Below are 21,515 nucleotides of genomic sequence, written 5' to 3' on the forward strand. Positions count from 1 at the left end.
CCTCTAGGGAGGCTATTTGGGTGGAATTGAGGAATGGGAAAGGTGTAGTAACACTGATAGGAGTGTATTATAGGCCACCTAATGGGGAGCGTGAGTTGGAAGAGCAAATGTGTAAGGAGATAGCAGATATTTGTAGTAAACACAAGGTGGTGATTGTGGGAGATTTTAATTTTCCACACATAGATTGGGAAGCTCATTCTGTAAAAGGGCTGGATGGTTTAGAGTTTGTGAAATGTGTGCAGGATAGTTTTTTGCAACAATACATAGAAGTACCGACTAGAGATGGGGCAGTGTTGGATCTCCTGTCAGGGAATGCGATAGGTCAGCTGACAGATGTATGTGTTGGGGAGCACTTCGGGTCCAGTGATCACAATAGCATTAGCTTCAATATAATTATGGAGAAGGACAGGACTGGACCGACAGTTGAGATTTTTGATTGGAGAAAGGCTAACTTTGAGGAGATGCGCAGGGACTTACAGAGAGTGGATTGGGTCAAGTTGTTTTATGGGAAGGATGTAATTGAGAAATGGAGGTCACTTAAGGGTGAAATTATGAGGGTACAGAATCTTTATGTTCCTGTTCGGTTGAAAGGAAAGGTTAAATGTTTGAAAGCGCCATGGTTTTCAATGGATATTAGAAACTTGATTCGAAAAAAGAGGGATTGGATAGTGGACTACTTGACAGATAGACCTCAGTATGTGCGGTTGGGAGACTGTAGGTCTGACACAGTGGTCAGCAGCACAGGAGCGCCACAGGGAACCGTACTCTCTCCGGTCCTGTTCACCCTGTACACATCTGACTTCCAATATAACTCGGAGTCCTGCCATGTGCAGAAGTTCGCTGATGACACGGCCATAGTGGGGTGTGTCAGGAATGGACAGGAGGAGGAGTATAGGAAACTGATACAGGACTTTGTGATATGGTGCAACTCAAACTACCTGCGTCTCAATGTCACCAAGACCAAGGAGATGGTGGTGGACTTTAGGAGATCTAGGCCTCATATGGAGCCAGTGATCATTAATGGAGAATGTGTGGAGCAGGTTAAGACCTACAAGTATCTGGGAGTACAGTTGGACGAGAAGCTAGACTGGACTGCCAACACAGATGCCTTGTGCAGGAAGGCACAGAGTCGACTGTACTTCCTTAGAAGGTTGGCGTCATTCAATGTCTGCAGTGAGATGCTGAAGATGTTCTATAGGTCAGTTGTTGAGAGCGCCCTCTTCTTTGTGGTGGCGTGTTGGGGAGGAAGCATTAAGAAGGACGCCTCACGTCTTAATAAGCTGATAAGGAAGGCGGGCTCTGTCGTGGGCAAAGTACTGGAGAGTTTAACATCGGTAGCTGAGCGAAGGGCGCTGAGTAGGCTACGGTCAATTATGGAAAACCCTGAACATCCTCTACATAGCACCATCCAGAGACAGAGAAGCAGTTTCAGCGACAGGTTACTGTCGATGCAATGCTCCTCAGACAGGATGAAGAGGTCAATACTCCCCAATGCCATTAGGCTTTACAATTCAACTGCCAGGACTTAAGAACTTTTTTTAAAGCTATTATTAATGCTTTTTGAGTTAGTGATTTAGATGCATATCATATTATTACTGAGTTAAGTATTGTATGTAATGAGTTTTTGCTACAACAAGTGTATGGGACATTGGAAAAAAATGTTGAATTTCCCCATGGGGATGAATAAAGTATCTATCTATCTATCTATCTATCTATAGATATAGGCAGCATGGAGTAAAGGAATTGCTCGAGGAATATAAAGAATGTAAAAGGAAACTTAAGGAAGAGATTAGAAAAGCTAAAAGAAGTTACGAGTTTGGTTTGGCAAATAAGGTGGAAGTAAATCCGAAAGGCTTCTACAGTTATATTAAAAGCAAGAGGATAGTGAGGGATAAAATTGGTCCCTTAGAGAATCAGGGTGGTCAGCTATGTGAGGAGCCGAGGGAGATGGGAGAGATTTTGAACGATTTCTTCTCTTCGGTATTCACTAAGGAGAAGGATATTGAATGGTGTAAGGTGTGGGTAACAAGTAAGGAAGTTATGGAACCTATGACAATTAAAGAGGTGGAAGTACTGGCGCTTTTAAGAAATTTAAAAGTGGATAAATCTCCGGGTCCTGACAGGATACTCCCCAGGACCTTGAGGGAAGTTTGTGTAGAGATAGCAGGAGCTCTGACGGAGATCTTTCAGATGTCATTAGAAACGGGGATTGTGCTGGAGGATTGGCGTATTGCTCATGTGGTTCTATTGTTTAAAAGGGGTTCTAGAAGTAAGCCTGGCAATTATAGACCTGTCAGTTTGACATCAGTGGTGGGTAAATTAATGGAAAGTATTCTTAGAGATAGTATTTATAATTATCTGGATAGACAGGATCTGATTAGGAGTAGCCAGCATGGATTTGTGCGTGGAAGGTCATGTTTGACAATCCTTATTGAATTTTTTGAAGTAGATACGAGGAATGTTGACGAGGTTAAGGCAGTGGATGTAGTCTATATGGACTTCAGCAAGGCCTTTGACAAAGTTCGACATGGAAGGTTAATTAAGAAGGTTCAGTCGTTAGGTATTAATGCTGGAGTAATAAAATGGATTCAACAGTGGCTAGATGGGAGATGCCAGAGAGTAGTGGTGGATAATTGTTTATCGGGATGGAGGCCGGTGACTAGCGGGGTGCCTCAGCGATCTGTTTTGGGCCCAATGTTGTTTGTAATATACATAAATGATCTGGATGATGGGGTGGTAAATTGGATTAGTAAGTATGCTGATGATACCAAGGTAGGAGGTGTTGTGGATAATGAGGTGGGTTTTCAAAGCTTGCAGGAAGATTTATGCCGGTTAAAGAATGGGCTGAACGTTGGCAGATGGAGTTTAATGCTGAGAAGTGTGAGGTTCTACATTTTGGCAGGAATAGTCCAAATAGAACATACAGGGTAAATGGTAGGGCATTGAGGAATGCAGTGGAACAGAGAGATCTAGGAATAACAGTGCATAGTTCCTTGAAGGTGGAGTCTCATGTGGATAGGGTGGTGAAGAAGGCTTTTGGAACGCTGGCCTTTATAAATCAGAGCATTGAGTATAGAAGTTGGGATGTAATGTTAAAATTGTACAAGGCATTGGTAAGGCCAAATTTGGAATATTGTGTACAGTTCTGGTCACCGAATTATAGGAAAGATATCAATAAATTAGAGAGAGTGCAGAGACGATTTACTAGGATGTTACCTGGGTTTCAGCACTTAAGTTACAGAGAAAGGTTGAACAAGTTAGATCTCTATTCATTTGATCGAGGTATTTAAAATGTTGAGAGGGATAGATAGAGTTGACGTGAACAGGCTGTTTCCATTGAGAGTAGGGGAGATTCAAACGAGAGGACATGATTTGACAGTTAGGGGGCAAAAGTTTAAGGGAAACACGAGGGGGTATTTCTTTACTCAGAGAGTGATAGCTGTGTGGAATGAGCTTCATGTAGAAGTAGTAGAGGCCAGTTCAGTTGTGTCATTTAAGGTAAAATTGGATAGGTATATGGACAGGAAAGTAGTGGAGGGTTATGGGCTGAATGCGGGTAGGTGGGACTAGGAGAGATTAAGAGTTCGGCACGGACTAGGAGGGCCGGAATGGCCTGTTTCCGTGCTGTGATTGTTATATGGTTATATGGAAAAGTCAGAGAAAAGAGGTGAGGGGTGGGGATGGGGCAAGAGTTGGGGAGTGAGAGGTGGATCCAGGTGAGGGGGAGGTGGGAAGGTGGAAATAGTGACAAGGGTGGGAGGTGAGTGGTTGGGGCAACACGGGGCTGCAGAAGATGGAAATTAATTCCACAGAGGATGAACAAAGAGGTTAGAGAGTATTTGTTATCGAGAGTGCAATGAAGCTTCACCTAACTGATCCCTGGGGTGGTCTGTCATCATATGAAGAAAGATCAAATGCGATAAGCCTTTCATTTAGAGAATCGAGGACTGAGAGGTGAACTCATTGAAATGCACAACATTATTACCGGTTGAACTAGGGATCCCAGTCTTTGAAACAGGGATGGACTGTCCGGGACTGAGATGAGGGGAAATGTCTCCACTCCGAGGGTGGTGAATGTCTGTACATCCCCACCACAGAGGGCGGTGAAGTCTCAGTGATCTTCTTCACATAAAACAGAGGCTGGCAGATGTGTGGAGACCGAAAGGATCGAGGAAATGCGGATCGGGCAAAAACATCTGGCTGAGATGGGAGGGCAGCCGCCATCTTGTTGATAGTTAGAGGGGCTGAATGGCCCCCTCCTGCTGTTTTTCAGTTGATGTTTAAGTGTTCCCGTCCAGTAAGGCCGGGGGAATGTGAATAGAAATTAATGTTTATAAACATAGACTGATTTACATGAAACCTGCACAATTCTATTTTGGATCTAAAATGTTAGTCGGACCGGAATGGAATTCAAACTCGTAACCCCTAACCCAGGGAGGTGGAGGGATGGCACGGGAATATACGGAGGGAAAATGTTAAACATGTACCTGGTGTAAATATGGAATAACATGGGAAATGTGGTGGGGAGATCGGGCGGAGTGTGAGGGGCGAGGAGCGGAGTCACCAGGTCACGTGAGAGACCCTCCACCGGTCACGTGATCCTGTTTTACCGCGGATCCGCAGCATCTGCAGCACACACAAAATGCTGGTGGAACACAGCAGGCCAGGCAGCATCTATAGGGAGAAGCACTGTCGACGTTTCGGGCCGAGACCCTTCAGGACTAACTGAAAGGAAAGATAGTAAGAGATTTGAAAGTACGAGGGGAGGGAAAAATGCGAAATGATAGAAGAAGACCGGAGGGGGTGGGGTGAAGCTAAGAGCTGGAAAGGTGATTGGCAAAAGGGATACAGAGCTGGAGAAGGGAAAGGTTCATGGGACGGGAGGCTTCGGGAGAAAGAAAGAGGGAGGGGGCACCAGAGGGAGATGGAGGACAGGCAGAGTGACGGGCAGAAAGAGAAAAAAAGGAGGGTTGGAAAAAAACTAAATATATCAGGGATGGGGTAAGAAGGAGAGGAGGGGCATTAACAGAAGTTAGAGAAGTCAATGTTCATGCCATCAGGTTGGAGGCTACCCAGCCGGTATATAAGGTGTTGTTCCCCCAACCTGAGTGTGGCTTCATCTTGACAGTACAGGAGGCCATGGATAGACATATCAGAATGGGAATGGGACGTGGAATTGAAATGTGTGGCCACTGGGAGATCCTGCTTTCCTTGGCAGACAGAGCATAGGTGTTCAGCGAAATGGTCTCCCAGTCTGCGTCGGGTCTCACCAAAGGCCACACCGGGATCACTGGACGCATTATACCACACCAGTCGACTCACAGGTGAAGTGTCGCCTCACCTGGAAGGACTGTCTGGGGCCCTGAATGGTGGTGAGAGAGGAAGTGTAAGGGCAGGTGTAGCACTTGTTCTGCTTACAATGATAAGTGCCAGGAGGGAGATCGGTGGGGAGGGAGATCGGTGGGAAGGGATGGGGGGACAAGGGAGTCGCATCGGGAGCGATCCCTGCGGAAAGCAGAAAGGGAATGTGGAGGGAAAGATGTGCTTGGTAGTGGGATCCCGTCGGAGGTGGTGGAAATTACGGAGAATTATACGTTGGACCGGAGGCTGGTGGGGTGGTGGGTGAGGACAAGGGGAACCCTATCCCGAGTCGGGTGGTGGGCAGATGGGGTGAGGGCAGATGTGCGGGAAATGGGAGAGATGCATTTCAGAGCAGAGGTGATGACAGACAGACAGACATACTTTATTGATCCCGAGGGAAATTGGGTTTCGTTACAGACGCACCACCAAGAATAGTGAAGAAATATTGCGATATAAAACCATAAATAATTAAATAATAATAAATTAATCACGCCAAGTTGAAGTAAGTCCAGGGCCCGCCTATTGGCTCTGGGTGTCTGACACTCCGAGGGAGGAGTTGTAATGCTTGAGGACCACAGGTAGGAATGACTTCCTATGACGCTCAGTGTTACATCTCGGTGGAATGAGCCTCTGGCTGAATGTAATCCTGTGCCTAATCAGTACATTATGGAGAGGATGGGAGTCATTGTCCAAGATGGCATGCAACTTGGACAGCATCCTCTTATCAGACACCACCGTCAAAGCCCCTTTGTTTAAAAAAGGGAAACATCTCCTTCGTCCTGGAATGAAAAGCCTCATCCTGAGAGCAGATGCGGCGGAGACGGAGGAATTGTGAGAAGGGGATAACATTTTTGCAAGAGACAGGGTGGGAAGAATAATAGTCCAGGTAGCTGTGAGAGTCTGTAGGCTTATAGTAGATATCAGTAGATAGGCCGTCTCCAGAAATGGAGACAGAAATATCAAGAAAGGGGTGGGAGGTGCCGGAAATGGACCAGGTAAATTTGAGGGCAGGGTGAAAGTTGGAGGCAAAGTTAATGAAGTCAACGAGCTCAGCATGCGAACAGGAGGCAGCGCCAATGCAGTCGTCGATGTAGCGAAGGAAGAGAGGGGGATGGATACCCGTAAAGACTTGGAACATGGACTGTTCCACAAAGCCAACAAAAAGGCAGGCATAACTGGGACCCATGCGGGTGCCCATGGCTACACCTTTGGTTTGGAGGAAGTGGGAGGAGCCAAAGGAGAAATTATTGAGAGTAAGAACTAATTCCGCTGGACAGAGGAGAATGGTGGTAGAGGGGAATTGTTTAGGTCTGGAATGCAAAAGGAAGCGGAGAGCTTTGAGACCGTCCAGGTGGGGGATGGAGGTATAGAGGGACTGGACGTCCATGGAGAAAATAAGGCGGTGGGGGCGAGGGAACTAAATCATTGAAAAAATTCAAAGCGTGAGAAGTGTCACGAACATAGGTGGGAAGGGATTGAACAAGGGAGGATAAGACAGCGTCAAGGTATGCAGAAATGAGTTGGGTGGGGCAGGAGCAATCTGAGACAATGGGTCTACCTGCACAGGCAGGTTTGTGGATCTGCAGCTTCGTTCCGTCACCCCGCCCACTTACCTGGTGACGGGCTGGCGACATCGCGCATGCTCAGAATGGGAAGGGCGGTGTTGTTTTTCGTTCTTTGTTGAAGCGGGTTGGCGGTGGGATCGGGATCGGGATCGGGTTTCCATTCCCACCCTCGCCCCTTAGGGCAGGAAGCCGGGGACGGATTATACTCTGCGGGGCGACACCAACAATTTCCTTTCGGTGAGTATTGAAACAGGTCCGGAGCGGGGAGGTCCCGAATTCAAACAAGAGAACTGGAGAATAAAAGGTGGGGGTGGGGAGGGAGAGAGAAACGGGGACGGGATGAACTTTCCCGAACTGGCGGCCTCGCCTCGCTTCCTTCACAGAATCTGCCGGGGTCGGTCCGGGTTGTGAGACCTTCACACCGAACCGTCTGAGATGAGCCACCGCTCAGCCCCAGTTGTTCTGGTCCTGTTAGCAGGATGACGTAAACATATTTCCATATTGTTATTGACAGAGATTTGTGTTCCGTGTGTTAACTGAATGTACTTGCCTGTGATGCTGCCACAAATCAGTGTTTCTCTGTCCCCGTACCTTCCCGTACTTGTGCACTTGGCAATAAATTCAACAGGACCTGAGAGAACTCAGTGAGGTTTGATTAGTGATGATTATGTTGCCTGATTTACTGAGGCTGCGGGAAGTATAGAGCGAGTCCATGGGGAGGCTGGTTTCCATGATGTGTTCAGCTGTGTTCAGTTCTCTGCTGTTTCTGGAAGCCAACAGAAGAAAGTAGCTGTACGAAGGTGTGAGGTATCCGGATGGGATACGTTTTATGGTGTGTTGATGAAATTTGGTGATGCTAAAGTTCTTATTTGATCTACTGTTGTCATTTTAGAATCATTTCTACAGTAGTGTGTACTATTACTTCAGTACCTGTGTTTTGCTGGAGGACCATCAGGGATTGTTCTTGATCCCTTTTCCTACCTGATTCGATCTGCTCGTTCCCTGCCCATCCTGTTCAGTCTTGTCCAGACTGTATCCCATCAGCTCAATGATATCTATCAGCAATCTTTCTTCTAACCTTTGTTTTCATTGTGAAGTAGAAGATAGCGGAGTCAAGGGATATGGGGAGAGGGCAGGAACGGGGTACTGATTGTGTGTGATCAGCAATGATCACATTGAATGGCGGTGCTGGCTAAAGGTCTACTCCTGCACCTACTGTCTATTGTCTATAGTTATTCCTGTTTCACCTCACTGTTTTCCAGGAATTGTGTATTATTTTTTGTTAATTGAGGTTACATTGGTACAGAACATGGCAGGGTAAACACAGCCATTTGAGTTTTAGCTTCACTGTTACAAAATATTGCAGTGTTAATCTTTGTCATAACAATTTCAATATAATATGTTATGAGCTCCAGTGTTTCCTTTTCCATTTATTTTTGGTGAGTTACTTCCTCCGTTTCCAGGGTAACAGCCAGCCAGAGCTGGAAGAAGAGTTGCACATTTTATCCCTCTGTGTTCACCACCTCTCAGCGTACAGACAGTGGCCTCAGGAACAAATGCAACAGAATGACAGTGGGAGGAAAGGATGCTGTGAGCATTTACTGTATGGGATGTGTTTACATCAGGGTTAGAAGGAACTGAAAACTGACAAATTGCTGGGGTGGGGTGAGGTGGCATTTACAGAAATCTGTTGAACAGTTTGGGGTGCCCCAAACATTTTGCAACCAAATAATATATGTGCATTGAAGTAGACACAAAAAACTAATTTTGTAGGAAATGTAAAGCAAGGAGGATATACTGGAATCACTCAGCTGATCTGGCAGGATCTTGGACAGTCCCATTTCTGAAACTGGGTCTTCCACAATTTCTCCTTTCATAGATGTAGCCTGAAGTACTGAGTTCCCAGAGTTTTCTATTTTGTGATTTTTCACTAAAACTGCTTTGTTCCTGCTACACTGTGGAGAAACATGGAAGCCAATTCTGCAGGGTGAGATCCCACACAGCAATGATATAGTGATCAAACGTGCTCAGTTTAGCTGCTGATACAAGCTGAAGTGTGTCTGCATCCTCTCACAATCTACAGACCAGAGAACCAGCCTGAGCACTGGCCAAGGCAGAGAGTCATTAGGTTCCAGTTCTACCTTAGTCTGTGAATAGGAAATGGTAGGAACACAACAGCAAATTGACAATGCCAGAGCATCCTAGGAGAGTCTGTGTGTGGGTTATAATATTGGGATGGAGTCTCTGTGAATATAGAACTGTCAGTATACGGGCTTCAGTCCAGATAGATAACTCTACAAACATCAAAACATCCGAGAGGAGTCTGTATGTGGGTTATACTGTAATATTCATCTGGTGACTCTGAGGATATGGAACTGACAGTATACAGGTTGGTAATTCTGCAGCTGGGATCAGAACTTCCTGAGTCTGCAGTGAAGCTGAAGTCTCGGGTGGTTAGACGTTGGTTATGGGGAAATCACCAACTACACCACCCAGAGGGACGTCAAGCCTCTCAAGTATTCTGGAGATTTTTGAAGAGGTAACTATGGGGATAGGTGAAGTTGGGCAGTGATGTTGTCTGTATGGACTTTGCTAAAGTCTGTAACAAGATTCCACATGGCAGCTGATCTGGAAGATTAGTTGACATGGGACTCATGGGGAACTGAAGAGGTGGATTCAGACCGGGCTCGATGACAGGAAGCAGAGGGTGATGGTTGAAGATGGATCTAGCGAGTGGAGGCCTGTGATGATTGAAATGCGTGTGTCACAATTGAGACCTTTGTAATTCATTATTCATGCCATTGGTTTGTATATGAATGTACGTAGCATGGTTAGCAAGTTTGACACAAAATTCGGGAGTCTGCTTTATATTGCAACAGGTTACTTTGTATTTCAAAGGGACCTTGGGTCTGTTATGGAGATGGACTGAGGAATGACAAATGGTTTTCCATGTGGGCAAGTAAAAGATGGTGCATTTTGGACAGTCAGACCAGAGTGGGACTGGTATAGTGAATGGGAGGGCATGGAGTGTCGTGGAACAGAGTGACCTGGGAGTACAATTGCACAGTTCACTGAAAGTGGACGTGCAAGTATAGAGGCTGGAAACGAAGTCTTTAATCATTCTGGCCTTCATCAGTTAGGGCATTGCATTTTGGATTGTGGACAATATATTATAGTCATATAAATAGCTGGTGTGGCTGCGCAGAGTATTATGTATAGTTGTGTTCACGCTACTGTAGGAAAGTTATTATCAATCCAGAGAGGGAGCAGGATGGGGGAAATAGCCCATTCACATTGGGGAACGGACATGCAGGGCTCGTCTGTGGAAATGTCTGAGTCCACAGTGGTGTCGAGCAGAGAAATTCACCACTTTTCGGGTCAAACACTGGCAGACTGTTGAGCTGCAAGTGGGGCCAATGGTCTGGGCAAAGTGGACTGAAGTGGTGTTGGGGGCAAGGATGGACCAGTGTTGGGTCTTTCTGAATGACAGGATGGGCTGAGCGGCCTGTTCCTTTCTTGTTGTCTGTGTGTTTAAAGAAAAGAATAACCAGACCCTTCTTGGGCCTGCAGGATGTCCCAGTGTGTGTTCTAGGGACCAGTACTTAGAGCCCAGTTGTTCCCAAACTGTGTCAACAATTTGGCTGAGAGACCAAATTCGACATTTCCAAGTCTGCTCTTGGGGAAAAAAAGTATATTTACACATTGTTATTGACACAAAATGTGTATTTTTGATTATTGACAGAGCATACATATTTGTATATTGGTAATGACATAAAACTTGTATTTCTATATTGATAATGATACAGAACTGTATAATTTCTGTTCTGAGTTATCTGAATGTACTTGCCTGTGATGCTTCTGCAAATCAGTGTTTCTCTGTACCTGTACCTTCCTGTACATGCACACTTGACAATAAATTCAACAGTACGTGAGACAACTAAGTGAGATTTGATTAGTGATGATCATCTTGGCAGCTCAGTAGGTCAATTATAGAGATAATACACTGTTAAATACAAGACCGTTAACAGTGTCAATTGGCAGAGGGATCTCAGAAACCAAGTTCATCACACCCTGAAAGTGGCTACACAGATTAACAGGGTGGTTAAGAAGGCAATTGGCATGCTTGTCTATTAGTGAAGATATTACATTCAAAATTCAGGAAGTTATGTTGCATAACTTATAAAACACGAGTTAGGCACATCTAAAGTATTTCATACAGTTCTGGTTGTCTCATTCCAGGAAGGATGTCAATGGCCCTGGAAGGAGTGCAGGAGAGGTTTACCAGGATATTGCCTGGATTAGAGGGCATGAGCTATTACGAGAGGTTGGACAAGCTTGGGTTGTTTTCTCCGGAGTGGCGCAGGCCAGGGTGAGATGATTGAGATTCATAAGGTTATGAGACACATAGATAGAGTAGACACAGAATATCCTTTTACCCGGGGTAGAAATGTCCAATACAAGATGCCATGCATTTATAGTGAGAGTGTAACTTGAACTTGCCTGGGGTGATGCTAGTGGCAGATAGACTGGGGACTTTTAAGAGATATTTAGATCAGCACATGAATGTGAGGAAAATGGAAGGATATGGACATTGTTCTGGCAGAAGAGATTAGTTTAGTTGGCCATTTCATTAATTGAATAGATTGAGCACAGCATTGAGGGCCTGTTCCTGTGCTGTACTGTTCTATGTTCTGTGTTTCTTGTCAAAAGGTTTCGGGGTAATGGAGGCAAAAGGAGTGAGTGGGAACAACAGGTCAGCTGGAGCCCAATGTGGGAAATGTGAGATCACCCACTTCTGTAGGACAAACCAAAATCCTGAGTGTGTTTAAATTGAGAGGGACTGAGGTGCAGTGGGTAGGGAGGGAGGTCAAAGGTACATTGTATTTATTGTAAGAGTTATTGGGTATAAGAGTGAAAATGACCTTAACAATTATTTTGGTTTGGTTGATATTATACCTGGGATATGATGTAAAATCTGGCTCCTCATGCTAACACGGGTTATACGGACCAAAGGACAAACTGCCGGAGGAACTCAGTGGGCCGGGCAGCATCTGTGGAGGGAAATGGACCATCAACATTTTGGGCCGAGACCCTCCCTCTGGACTGAGAGTGGATGGGAAATAGTCAGAGAAAAGAGGTGAGGGCTGGGGATGAGGCAGGAGCTGGGGAGTGAGAGGTGGATACAGGTGAGGGGGGAGGTGAGAAGGTTGAAATAGTGACAGGAGTGGGAGGTGAGTAGTTGGGGCAACACGGGGCTGCAGAAGATGGAAATTAATTCCATAGAGGATTAACAAAGAGGTTAGAGAGTATTTGTTACAGAGAATGCAATGAAGATTCACCAAACTGATCCCTGGCATGGTGGGGTCGTCATTTGAAGAAAGATCAAATGCAAAAACACCTTCATTTAGAGATTTGAGAACTGAGAGGTGAACACATTGAAATGCACAACATAATTACTGGTTGAACCATGATCCCAGGTTCTGAAAAAGGGGGTGGGGTGGACTGTCCGAGACTGAGATGTGGGGAGATGTCTCCACTTAGAGGGTGGTGAATGTCTGTAAATCCCCACCACAGAGGGCGGTGAAGACTCTGCAATCGTCCTCACATAAAAATGAGGTCGACAGATGTGTGGAGACCGAAGGGATCGAGGAAATGAGGATCCGGCAGAAATATGGCTGAGATGGGAGAGCAGCTGCCATCTTGTTGTTGGTAGGAGGGGCTGAATGGCCACCTCCTGCTGTTTCTCACTTGATGTTTCAGATGCTGGAGTCAAAGCAACACGTACAAACAAGCTGGATGAACTCAGCAGGTCGAGCAGCATCCGTGGAAACGAGCAGTCAACAGTTCGGGCCAGAACCCTTCATCAGGACTGAAGAGGGAGCAGACAGAGGCCCTATTAAGATGGTGGGGGGAGGGTGGGAAGGAGAAGGCTAGTAGATGCCAGGTGAAAAACCAGGAAGTGGAAAGATAAATGGGTGGGGGAGGGAAAGCAGGGAAGGGATAGGCAGGAAAGGTGAAGAAGGAATAGGGAATAGCACACTGGGCAGTAGAAGGAGGTGGAACCATGAGGGAGTGATAGGCAGCTGGACAAGGGGACAGAGTCAAACTGGGATGGGAATTACAGGAAGTTGGAGAATCCGATGTTCATACCAAGGGGCTGGAGACTACCCAGACGGTATATGAGGTGTTGCTCCTCCAACCTGAGTTTAGCCTCATCATGGCAGTAGAGGAGGCCATGTGTGGACATACCAGAATGGGAATGTGAAGCAGAGTTGAAGTGGGTGGCAACCGGGAGATCCTGTCTGTTGTGGCAGACAGAGCGGAGGTGCTTGGCGAAGCGAACCCCCAATCTGCGTTGGCTATCACCGATGTGGAGGAGCCGCACCGGGAGCACCGGGTGCAATAGATGACCCCAACAGACTCACCAGTGAATTGTTGCCTCACCTGGAAGGACTGTTTGGGGCCCTGAATGGTGGTAAGAGAGGAGGTGTAAGGACAGGTGTAGCACTTACGCTTGCAGGGATAAGTACCAGGTGGGAGATCTGTGGGGAGGGTCGTGTGGACCAGGGAGTCACGGAGCGAACGATCCCTGCGAAAAGCAGAGAGGGGTAGAGAGGGAAAGATGTGCTTAGTGGTGGGGTCCTGTTGAAGGTGGAGGAAGTTGCGGAGGATAATGTGCTGGATCCAGAGGCTGACGGGGTGGTAGTTGAGGACAAGGGGAACTTGGTCCCTGTTGTGGTGACGAGAAGATGGGGTGAGGGCCGAAGTGCGGGAAATGGAGGAGGTGTTGGTGAGGACATCATTGATGTTGGCAGAAGTGAAACCGCGATCTTTGAAGAAAGAGGGCATTTGAGATGTCCTGGAATGGAAAGCCTCATCCTGGGAGCAGATGCGGCGGAGACAGAGGAACTGGGAACAGGGAATAGCATTTTTACATTTGGCAGGGTGGGAAGGGGTATAATCAAGGTAGTTATGGGAGTCATTGGGTTTATAGAAGATGTCAGTGGACAGTCTGTCTCCAGAGATGGAGACCGAGGATCGAGAAAGGGGAGAGAAATGTCCGAAATGGACTAAATGAATTTGAGGGCTGGGTGAAAGTTAGAGGCAAAGTAGATGAAATTGATGAGCTCAGCCTGGGTGCAGGAAGCAGCATTAATTTAGTGGTCAATGTAGCGAAGGAAAAGTTGGGGAGCAGTACCAGTATAGATTTGAAGCATAGACTGTTCCACATAACCCACGAAGAGGCAGGCATAGCTGGGGCCCATGCGAGTGCCCATAGCTGAACCCTTGATCTGAAGAAAGTGGGAAGAGCCAAAAGAGAAGTTATTGTGTGAGTACCAGTTCCACCAACTGGAGGAGTGTGGTGGTGGTGGGAAATTGGTGAGGTCTATTGTCCAGAAAGTAGCGGAGGGCTTTGAGGCCTTCTTGATGAATGGAAGTGCATAAGGATTGGACATCCATAGTGAAAATGAGGTGCTCAGGACCGGGGAACTGGAAGTTATTGAAGAGGTGGAGGGCATGAGATGTAAGACTGGAGAGCCTGGAGCCTCTGGCTGTCAAGCAGAGGTCGGCCTAGGACACTTCCCACTGCAACCCACCCTCGATTTACACAAACCCGAGATCAGCCCCTTCCTTACTGCTGCCCGATCAGGAGTACCGCCGGCGACAGCTGGGGTGGGCACCGCGCCTGCGCTTTGCAGGAGGTCCCCGCGGCACCATCCGAGGCTGGAGGTCACAAGGTCAGAGCGTTTGGCTGCCCCGGTTCCTTCACTGTGACACCCCGAACTCCACATCAACTCCATCCAAACCACCTAGGGCGAACTTCAGTAACCAACAAACCATAATTGCTCTCAGTGATCAGTGATCTGAATGATTCACTCACTTTGAGAGGAAGGGATACCTACAGTCGACATTGTCAAAGTGTTTAGTTTCCCAGGAGACAAAGACCAGGGATGAGAGGGGTTCTGTTACCTGATGCAATCTGTGTTTATCCTGCTGGCAATTCCAGTTTACATCAATAAAACTGTTGTTTATGAAAATCCTAAACAACAAGACACTGCACCGACTGAAGGCACTCCATCCCAAAGCAGATCACCCTGGACAGTCCTCCCCTCTGATGACGCATTGATCACTTTGCGCATGCTCACATTCCCGGATGGGCGGTGTTTTCCTTTGTATTCTTTGTTGAATCTGTTTTGGGATCGAAAAAAATGCCCCCGGGCAGGGAGCTGGGGGATGGGGAAGACATAAATTTCCCATCGGTGAGTATTGAAACCAGTCCTGAGTGAGGAGGTCTGATGCAGGGCAGTGAGTCCTGTTAACTCACTCGAACTGGTGGCCTTCGCCTGCCTTCCTGGACGGAACCTGCTGGAGTCAGTCCGGGTTGTGGGACCTTCACCCCAAACCGCCTTGGATGAACTGATGCTCAGCCCTTGTTATTCTGCTCCTCGGGAGGGGTGGGGATGAGGCGGTGTTGCTGGGAACACACCCATCTTTTGCCCGTTTGGACAAGGCTGTGAGATCTACATCTGACATGTCCTTTCATTGTGGGCGGGGAATATTTCTCCTGACTCCATTCCACTCTTCCCACCGGTCGAAATGCAGCCAAAGTTTCTGGGTATATTACCCATTTGTGTGAGAATTTAGTCTTTTCTATTTTTCTGAGCTACTCAAAAATGTGTACACTTCAATTAAGCCTCCCTCCAGAAGTCCCAGTCTATCTGATATTTCCCCAAAATGAAAATGAGGATCTGGTTTATTGTCACGGGAGACCCTCCACCAGTCACAGGATCCTGTGTCCCCCTCTCATTTTACTGCAGATCTGCAGCATCTGCAGGTTTCATTTCAGCCCCGCCACCCCCTGCACTGATGATGTAGCAATCACTTTGCGCATGCTGACTGTTCCTAAACAGGCGGTGGTTTCCTTTCTATTCTGTGTTGGGATAGTCTGCGGGATCAGGATTGGGAGAGGACCATCGCCCCTGGGGCAGTGAGCCGGAGGAAGAATCACCAGCACAGATTGAATTAAATGCACACAAGGCAGGGTAAAAGGAGCCATTACAACTTTAATTTCATTGTTACAGAATGTTGCCGCATTACTCTTGGTCTTAATTAAACTCACAGTACATGATGTAGAGCTTTGTTATTTGCTTTTTCCGTTATCTTTGGTGAGCCGTTATTCAGTAACAGCCCAAGAAGGAGTGCTGCATGTTTTTTTTTAATTGTCTGATCACTGCCCCTCAGTAAAAGAGACAAGTCACCTCAGGAGGAGATGTAAGAGATTGACAGTGATGTGGGGAGGTATTGGGGATGGATGTTGTGAACATTGATGTATGGACTGTATTGGAATGAAGAGAAAACTAATGAATATGGGCATTGCATTTCAGCAAAACATCACAAGCATTGTGAAATCAGTTGATGTTTGTGCATTGTTTAAAATAAAAAAAAGAGAACTTACTGGAAATTCTGGGAACACCTCCAGCCTCCCAGATAACCACATCTGCACCAGGTGCACCAAGCAGCAACTCCTCAGAGAATGTGTTAAGGAATTGGAGATGCAGCTCAATGTCATTTGCCTCATAAGGGATGTTGAGGAAGTTCAAATTAAAAATTATCAGAGTACCTTTAAAACTAATCAGTAAACTCCAAGACCTGAACTTAATACATCCTTGTGCAATTGGATACTGGATTTCCTCACTTGTAGACCCCACTCCATTCAGATTGGCAAAAACATCTCCTCCATAAGCTCCATCAGCACAGGAGTACCACAGGGATGTGTACGTATAACCATATAACAACCACAGTACAGAAACAGGCCATCTTGGCCCTTCTACTCCGTGCGAAACGCTTACTCTCACCTAGTCCCACTGGCCCGCACTCAGTCCATGATCCTCCATTCCTTTCCTGTCCATATACCTATCCAAATTTACTTTAAATGACAATACCGAACCTGCCTCTACCACTTCTACTGGAAGCTCGTTTCACACAGCTACCACTCTCTGAGTAAAGACATTCCCACTCGTGTTACCCTTAAACTTATGCCCCCTAATTCTCAACTCATGTCCTCTTGTTTGAATCTCCCCTATTCTCAATGGAAAAAGCCTATCCATGTCAACTCTGTCTATCCCTCTCATAATTTTAAATACATCATCAAATCCCCCCTCAACCTTCTTTGCTCCAAAGAATAAAGACCTAACTTGTTCAGCCTTTCCCTGTAACTTAGGTGCTGAAATCCAGGTAACATTCTAGTTAATCTTCTCTGTACTCTCTATTTTGTTGATATCTTTCCTATAATTTGTTGACCAGAACTGTACACAATACTCCACATTTGGCCTTACCAATGCCTTGTACAATTTTAACATTACATCTGTTACGAACCCCGTAACTGGGTCACTTACCAGCAAAGATAAAGAGGTCCGTTGAAGTCTGATGATACTATTTTAACAGTATTTATTAGTAAAAATACACGAAAATAATATCAATGCAAATTTACAAATATACGTCGTCAATACTAAACCTAAAAGTGCGGATATAATAATAATCAATAAGAAATAAGCTCTATCGTTGTCTAGGGGATAATGAATTGTCCGATGGAAATCTAAAGTTCACTCAGTTCATGCAGGCTGCAGCCGTTGGGGACCGCTGTGTTGCAATTGTTGGAGAGAGAGAGAGAGAGAGAGATTTGGAGAAAAACTTGCCGGCTTTCCTTTATGATTTCGATCCATCAGGAGTCTCATTGTCGTGGCCGTTCACTTGTGGCCTCTCCTTTAGCTAAACCGTTCTTCCGTGATGAGCGCGCCACCCCAGGCAAAGGGAGGACGCATACGAGCCCCCACCGGCTTTCGCTATCAAACGCTGTCACGGGATTTCTAGCATTTCTCCTGGTGCGTCTCAAAGGGTTGTTCCCCAGACCCTCTTTTATCCTTACTCACGGGGTTTCAGATGTCAATCAGGTTGGGATGATGCAATTCCTCAAACAGACCACTCTGGTTGTCCCCTGAGGGGTTTCAATGAATAGTACAGTACTCAATACACAATTCCGTCTCCAAGAGACAATGGCCGTTATCAGTGGTTCCGTTCCGCTGAGGCCAGGACACATTCCAAACCTTGTGTATTCTGAGTGTTTCTCTCTCATTTCCTGGGTCCCAGACCCGAATTAATAGCGATCTTGCGATTCTCAAAAAGGAGGAGGCGACTTTGTACCCTTCGGCCCCTCAGAGTTGCTTCACATTCATAACACATCCCAACACCTATCCTCAATGCTCTGATTTATAAAGGCCAGCATACCAAAAGCTTTCTTCACCACCCTATCCACATGAGATTCCACCTTCAGGGAACTATGCACCATTATTCCTAGATCACTCTGTTCTACTGCATTCTTCAATGCCCTGCCATTTACCATGTATGTCTTATTTGGAATATTCCGACCAAAATGTAGCACCTCACACTTATTAAACTCCATCTGCCATTGTTCAGCCCACTCTTCTAACTGGCCTAAATCTCTCTGCAAGCTTTGAAAACCTACTTCATTATCCACAACACCACCAACCTTAGTATCATCGGCATACTTACTAATCCAATTTACCACCCCATCATCCAGATCATTAATGTATATGACAAACAATATTGGACCCAGTACAGATCCCTGAGTCACACCACCAGTCACTGGCCTCCAACCTGACAGTTATCCATCACTACTCTCTGGCATCTCCCATCCAGCCACTGTTGAATCCATTTTACTACTTCAATATTAATACCTAACAATTGAACCTTCCTATCTAACCTTCCATGCGGAACCCTGTCAAAGGCCTTACTGAAGTCCATATAGACAACATCCACTGCTTTACCCTCGTAAACTTTACTCGTAACCTCCTCAAAAAATTCAATGTTTTGTCCAACATGACCTTCCACACACAAATCCATGTTGACTGTTCCTAATCAGACCCTGTCTATCCAGATAATTCTATGTGCCATCTCTAAGAGTACTTCCCATTAATTTACCCACCACTGATGTCAAACTGACAGGCCTATAATTGCTAGGTTTACTCTTAGAACCCCTTTTAAACAATGGAACCACATGAGCAATACACCAATCCTCCGGCACCATCCACGTTTCTAATGACATTTGAAATATTTCTGTCAGAGCCCCTGCTATTTCTACACTAACTTCCCTCAAGGTCCTAGGGAATATTCTGTCAGGACACAGAGATTTGTCCACTTTTATATTCCTTAAAAGCGCCAGTACTTCCTCCTCTTTAATCGTCATAACTTCCCTACTTGTTTCCCTTACCTTTCACAATTCAATATCCCTCTCCTTAGTGAATACCGAAGAAAAGAAATTATTCAAAATCTCAATCTCTTTCAGCTCCACACATAGCTGTCCACCCTGATTCTCTAGGGACCAATTTTATCCCTCACTATCCTTTTGCTATTAATACAACTGTGGAAACCCTTTGGATTTATTTTCATATTACTTGCCAAAGCAACCTCGTATCTTCTTTTAACTTTTCTAATTTCTTTCTTAAGATTCTTCTTACATTCTTTATATTCCTCGAGCACCTCATTTACTCCATGCTGCCTATATTTATTGTAGATCTCTCTCTTTTTCCTAACCAATTTTCCAATATCCCTTGAAAACCATGGCTCTCTCAAACTTTTAACCTTTCATTTCAACCTAATGGGAACATAGGTTCCGTACACTCAAAATTTCACCTTTAAATGACCTCCATTTCTCTATTACATCCTTCCCATAAAACAATTGTCCAAATCCACTCCTTCTAAATCCTTTTGCATCTCCTCAAAGTTAGCCTTTCTCCAATCAAAAATCTCAACCCTGGCTCCAGTCCTATCCTTCTCCATAATTATATTGAAACTTAGCCCCCGGTCTCCTCGCTTTACACCCGTGACTGTGTAGCTAAGTATGGCTCCACCACCATATGTAAGTTTGCTGATGACACCTCTGTTGTGGGCTGTATCAGAAGGGATGTTGAATCAGCGTACAGGAAGGAGACTGAAAACTTGGCTGAGTGGTGTATTAACAACAACTTATCACTCAGTATCAATAAGACCAGAAAACTGAATGTAGAATTCAGGAGAGGGAAGCCAGAGGTACCTGAGCCAGTACCCATTGGAGAATCAGAGTTGGAGGGGGTCAGTAACTTTAAATTCTTGGGTGTCACTCTCAGAGGTCCTGTCCTGGACCCTTCATAAAAATATAATTGCGAAGAGAGTACAACAGTGCCTCTACTTCCTCAGGCATCTGGAGATTCAGTATGTCATCAAAACTTTGGCAAACCTCTTTAGATGTGTGGTGGAAACTCTGCTGACTGGCTGCATTATGGACTGGTCAAGGAACACCAATGCCTTAGAGCAGAAAATACTACAAAAGGTAGTGAATTTGGTCCAGGATGTCATGGGTAAAGCTCTCTCAACCATTGAGCATATCTACATAAAATGTTGCAGTAGAAAGGCAGCATCCATCATCAAAGATCTTCACCGCCCAGGCAATGTACTTTTCTCGCTGCTGCCATCAGGTAGAAGGTACAGGTGCCTCAGGACATGGAACACCAGGTTCCAGAACAGTTACTATCCTACAAACATTTGGATATGAATGTGCAAGGCTTGACCAGTAAGTTCGCTGATGACACAAAATTAGTGGATGGTGTTCACGGTGAAGATTATCGTAGCTTATAGGGGATCTAAATGGGCAGAGGAGTGGTAAATAGATTGCAAAACCAACACGAGCGGCAACTGTTTCATGCAGAGGTTGGTGATAATGTGGAGGGAATTGCCAGAGGGAGTGGATGAGACAGACACAACTGTATAATTCTAGAGGCAGTTTGGATGTGTAGATTGAGTGAAGAGGCCGAGGGTGGGGGGAAATGGGCCCATCACAGGAAATTGTGACCATCTCGGTGAGCACTGTGGTCAGCATTGTCTCAATGGGCTGAAATTCTGTATCTGTGTTCTGTTGCTCTGTAACTTTAACAGTATATGCACTGAACAGACATACAGACATGGTGTGGGAGTTGATATTAACAGGGATTGTTTTGTCCCTATGCCAACAGATGCTCTGATACAGGGGATGACGATACTGTTATTTGCAAATACTGTAATCGTACTCTCTCTGGCTCACTGTGGGCTTGTTTGTAATTCAGGGCATCACCAGCAGGTGGAGCTTTCCTGCACTAGGACCACAGTGTAAACAAGACGACAACAATCAACAATCATCAGTCAGACTCAGAATGGACAAAGGTATGATCACTGGGATCATTTTAACTAAAGTTCGGTCATGTTGGCGCACACTAGTACAGATCAAGAGACTTACTTAACTGGGCACAGAAAACTCTCATCAAGCAGTGTTATTGATCCCACTGGTAAAACAGCCTTGAGTCATTGGTCATTCCAACAGTTTCAACGCAGGGACCTGACACCGGTAATAGTCGAATCACTCCACTCACCATGTAAAGCTTCACCTGAGTGAAACGAGCAGGGACTCCTGAATCAGGTGGCTGTGAGTGAAACACAGGAATGCAACAGTGGGCTTGTGTGTTGTGTAAAAGTCCAGGATCAGTTTCTGCTTCACCTCGA

At 45.8% G+C, this 21,515-nt stretch overlaps 1 protein-coding gene across 4 annotated transcripts in view; it reads left to right on the plus strand.

Moving 5' to 3' along the window:
* Positions 1-7,072: 7,072 nt before the first annotated feature.
* The window catches only part of LOC140723592 (NACHT, LRR and PYD domains-containing protein 3-like), a 54,100-nt gene continuing 39,657 nt past the window's right edge, over positions 7,073-21,515 (plus strand). For 3 of the 4 annotated variants that reach the window (XM_073038159.1, XM_073038157.1, XM_073038160.1), the window contains exon 1: positions 21,154-21,179. The gene's annotated coding sequence lies outside the window, so the exon portion shown is untranslated. Of the gene's footprint in view, positions 7,164-21,153; positions 21,180-21,515 lie in introns of those variants that run through there. The other variant, XM_073038158.1, reaches the window with a different exon arrangement.

This window comes from Hemitrygon akajei, unplaced genomic scaffold (genome assembly GCF_048418815.1).
Source record: "Hemitrygon akajei unplaced genomic scaffold, sHemAka1.3 Scf000120, whole genome shotgun sequence".
In the NCBI taxonomy this organism is placed as follows: domain Eukaryota; kingdom Metazoa; phylum Chordata; class Chondrichthyes; order Myliobatiformes; family Dasyatidae; genus Hemitrygon; species Hemitrygon akajei.